This window comes from Lactuca sativa, chromosome 4, assembly GCF_002870075.4.
Source record: "Lactuca sativa cultivar Salinas chromosome 4, Lsat_Salinas_v11, whole genome shotgun sequence".
In the NCBI taxonomy this organism is placed as follows: Eukaryota; Viridiplantae; Streptophyta; class Magnoliopsida; order Asterales; family Asteraceae; genus Lactuca; species Lactuca sativa.
The window spans coordinates 89719815-89724709 of NC_056626.2; the positions used below are offsets into that span (position 1 = coordinate 89719815).

General features: G+C 34.9%; 1 long non-coding RNA gene across 1 annotated transcript; it reads right to left on the bottom strand.

The window, feature by feature from the left end:
* Positions 1–2802: 2802 nt before the first annotated feature.
* On the bottom strand, positions 2803–4455 carry LOC111919591 (uncharacterized). The gene is made up of 2 exons (XR_002859549.3): positions 3575–4455; positions 2803–3427 (listed from the first exon to the last, which is right to left on the bottom strand). It is a non-coding gene; the product is annotated as an uncharacterized LOC111919591 (long non-coding RNA).
* Positions 4456–4895: the final 440 nt, after the last annotated feature.

A 4895-nucleotide genomic window follows, 5' to 3' on the forward strand; every position in this document is an offset into this window, starting at 1 on the left:
AGTTGAATCACATGTGATCCCAACACTTGGTAGATCATTGAAGTCATCGTAAGACATAGAGATCAAATACTTGTTAGTCTTATCTATTCAGAAAGTACGAACTGTAATATGAACTAAATATAAGGAACTCAAAAAGGTACATTTTCGTTGTACCAGACCTCGACATACAAAAGGGGTACCCGGGCACAGTACTGTACCTTCAATTAACATGGGTATGCGAGCATTGTACCGCGACACCCTTTATGGTGGGTACGCGCGCATAGTACCAAAACCCAAACATAAAATGAACATAGGTAGTAGTTTCTGTGATTGCCTAGTATATACACAAAAGTTATGTATAATGAGAAACTGATAGATGGTTGAATGTGTGAACTCAGTTTTGCTTTCCTTTTCCTTATTTGCATGTGGGGGTACGATAGGATCACACAATCAATTCTCAGTCCGTTTCTGATTATGTATAATAAGTATGTACTATGTGGATCACAGGATAGTCTTTTCATGGAGTATTTTGAGTACAATTTAGAGGAACGTAACGATCGTACTATAGTCTTTTTTTTAGTATATTTATTATACTATGAACTAAAATTGAACTTGCTATTACATAGTATAATATCCAATACAAAGAATGGTTTTATGAGATATAAAACTAAGTATACTATTCCATAGTATATTTATACATTTGCTAAGTCGCACTTTTGGAGAGTTAAATCTAACTATTCCATATCACAGTACGCCAACCTTCAGTAGAACGGTTTTAGGGGATAAAACTAGATTTCAATAAAAATTACGGAACATAGGATTCTCTGGGATCAATGGTAACACTTTCTAGGTAAACTAATACATTTTAAAGGATTCTTAAGAAGGTTAATGTTGTGATCTCCTCGCTTATACATTCCCGAGTTATATATGACGAAGATCTGGTAGACAATAGAATGTGAGACTTCTAACTTAGTTTATTTTCCTTGTTTGGATGTGAAACTAAGGTAGAATCCTACAATTTGTTATCCGCCAAATTTTGATTATATCATAACGTGTATAAGTTAAGCAATCATGGATATTAACTGGTCACTTAGTTAGAATCGATATAACATAAATTACTATTAGTTAGATCTATAATCCTTTAGTTTATACAGTAAGGTTATATATGATGAAGACCTGTTAGATTGGAGAATATGTGAACTCAGTTTTACTTTCCTTTTCCTTGTTTGGATGTGGGGGTACAATTGAATCATACAATCTACTGTCCACCTTATCTTGATTATAGGTGATTAGTATAAACTAAGCAATTATAGAAGAAATTGATTCAGTATCACTTTACATTAAGAAAATATAGGATTTTCTTGTCGATCTTTCAAACTTGTTCAATTTTCAAAGAAGTTTCTTACTTTAAACTAAATCTTATGCACTCACCAGCTTTATAGCTGATACTCGCTTTCAAAATACTTGTATTCTCAAGAATATAATAAGACAGGTATCCACATCGGAGTTCGTGAAGACGGAGTTGTAGTTTGTCGTCTTATCTTTTGATACTATTATATTATAACAACATGTAATGTCTTGAACTCGATGTAAACACTTTAACATCTATACTAAGAATGTTGTTGCTTTGATTTCTATTATTCAATTGTTGTGATACTACATATAACGTCCTCCACCCCCGAATGTTTTCGCCATTCCGGTTTTGGGGTGTGACAATTGCCCTCTTGTTTGCTGGAAAATCTCCACCTCTGGTGGGGGTTTCTTTGATAGAAGTTGAACAGGAAAAAAGAGGAACAAGAGTTAAACTGGACAACAAAATTTGGGGGTATTTTGCTTCTTTGCTCGACAGAAAAAGGAAGAAGGAGTAACAAAGGGTTTTTGTTCCTCTATTTACCATAAAACAGCAAGAACACCACCTCCAATGGAGGTGTTTTTGGTTGCCTATCACACACACACAGAGAGAGAGAGAGAGAGAGAGAGAGAGAGAGAGAGAGAGAGAGAGAGAGGGGTCCTTTATTATTTTTTTAATTGTTAAAATAAATAAATAAATATTAAATTAAAATAAATGAAAGAAAAATGAAAAATAAATACCCCAAGAGTGTTATAGTCATTTCAATTTTTTGAGGGACTATTTTCACATACAAACTACTTCAAAAAGACCATGAATCCAAAAAACTCGCGGTTTGGATTAAAACTCCAAAAATTTGCATACCACAGGGACCATTTTTGCAATTTTGTATAATTATTATACACTATGTTAATGCTATGGAAAAGTTTTATTTACACATACAAGGGTTTTCATTGCACTAGCATTTAAACTTGTTGAAACAATTATGTGAGACAAAGTCTTCACCGTACCTACCATAGTACACATACAAGGGGTTTCAATCCTGCACCTAAGCTACTAGCTACAGCTTGACCGACAGGTCTGTGGTGACAATTGTGAAACATTTTGATGCCTGAAGAACGTCATAGTAGGCCAACTTTGGTTTTAGCATGGTTGTAATAACTCACATGGGGAATCAAGAATACATTTAGTTTACGGGATAAGATGCGTTCAAATGGTTTTATATAAGAATAAAACTACATAATACTATTTTAAGTATAAAAATACTTATACATTTTTTTGGTCTTGGGGTTTTAAGACTACAACTCATTTTATGAAAATATTGGATTTTCTAGGAACAAATACTATCACTTTACAAGGAAAGAATTACATATTTTTATCCATATGAGCTCACCAACTTAACTGTTGATACTTTTTAAAACAACTTGTATTCTCAGAAAACTGTTAAACAGATAGTCACAAGGCTTTTGATGATGGGGCGTTATGACGTTGTACTATTCATTTTTTTTTCATCATAATGTAATTGGTTTTGAAACATACAATACTTGGAAACAATGTAATTTTCTCAATTATATTTATGATGGTTGTGTTTGCTTTTATCACTATTGCACATTATATTGTGATACTGTTCATGAAGGCATCCACCCCAGATGTTTCCGTCATCCTGGTTCGTGGGTGTGACACGGAGTAAATCTTCAGCAAGAAGAAAAGCATCCTAAAGGGGTGCCTGCTTATCAGAAATATCCGGTAAATGGTCAATTGGGAGAATATAAGTGTGAAAACATTCTTTTGCAACTTCTAGCTTTCAATGGCTGATAAAAAAAATAACATAAATTATTTTATATATGGAGTATATTTTTGTGAATTATGTAGCATAAATCCCCGTGGTCACCTTCCTGGAATGATCTTTTATATCCTTCAAAGTTGGATCAGTAGGAAAATAAGCTTAGAATCCATTGTTGTTGATCTAAAACGAGTTGATTTCTTTGAGGCCTTAAGTCAAACAGTTGGTGTGCATCATAAAAAAAAAAACTTATTTTCATTTTCCTCAGTCATTGTGTGTCTTCCATTCATAATGCCCTTCGAATCCTGAACCTCTACCTTAGCTCCCATAATTGGCCGACAACAGGAAAACAATGAACATAAATAACATGATTTTAATCCAAAATGTGAATTTATTCAGAAAGAAAAAAATAGCAAATTAATTGAAAAATATGGAACCGAGGAACACAAAGAAAAGAGTAAAACCTTATTGAGAAGTGGGGCCTTCCATCAGTAATGATCTTCAATTAATAAGGGGATATGCGTCCGAGGAAAGATTCGGGGGTTGATGGATATAAAACCTGTCAATTTTATTTTTTTGGAAAAGGTTTCCGATTACGGACGACGAGAGCAACGAAGCTGGTCGACTGGAGGCACCACCATTATATGCTAATCGAAGCTGAGAACCACATAATTCATTTGGAAGAATAAAATCAAAAAGTCTAAGATGGAGAATGCCTTTGATTTCCAGGCGGTGGAGGGCGGAACAGGAGGAAGACGGTGCTAGAGGTGGGTGTCATGGATTCTATAAGAGGTGTTGTAGATGGATGTACGATGAATTTAAGATGGTGTTGGGATTTTCGGCATCAACAAACATCTACCGGGTGAGATGAGAAGTGGTGGAGGGCAGGTAGGTGGATAACAACTATTGGAAGAGAAAAATGGTGAAGACGCTACTCATCTTAAATGAACAGTGAGGTTGCGATATACCTGGAAAGTTGGAGAATAGTGTCGATTGCAGAAGTGAAGAAATTAATAGGAGATAGAGATAAGATAAAGGAAGTTATATGATGGAAGAAAGCACCGACTGCATAAATTGAGCGAATGAAGTGGTAAACGATGATTCATGTATGTAGGAGGGAAGTTAAAAGGGGTAACAAAAGAAGATCAAAGCAGTAGAGTCGATGGCCATAAGCAGCCCTGTAAGTATTACATTGGACAGTAATGGCGATGGAGTGGGGAAAGGTGATCGTCTGGTGAATATGCATCGATGGGATAACACGTATCACTTAGAGCAGGTGGAATGAGACAAACGATTGGAAGAGGTAATGGTGAGCCGATGACCATGCCATCACTAGTCGGCTAAAAGTATTTAGCCAATAACTACCCAGCTCCAAACCAGCCATCTAAGAGAAAGATGGTTTGGATTGACTCAAAATCTGCTACTGCAGATAAGAACAATGTAAATTAATTGTATATATAATTCGATTTTAAAATCGTGTTATTTTTTTTCTTACAATTAAGACACTTAAGTTTTCACCAAAGTTAAATTTTAACACTATATTTTCCAATTTGTTTCATTGTTTGCAATTTGACCAGTCAACTAGTTACCAACTCAGGTGACATATTGATGTGTCCTAATAGCTACACCTAATTTGACCTCCTATCCTACTAGCTATTCTACCCAGGACAGTGTACTCTTTCGCAAATAGTACTATAGCACTACAGTCGGGTATCGATCTCAGGGAACAAAATTAATTAATTAACCTACTTACTATTAAATTAACCTAAAATTCTAACAAAAGTA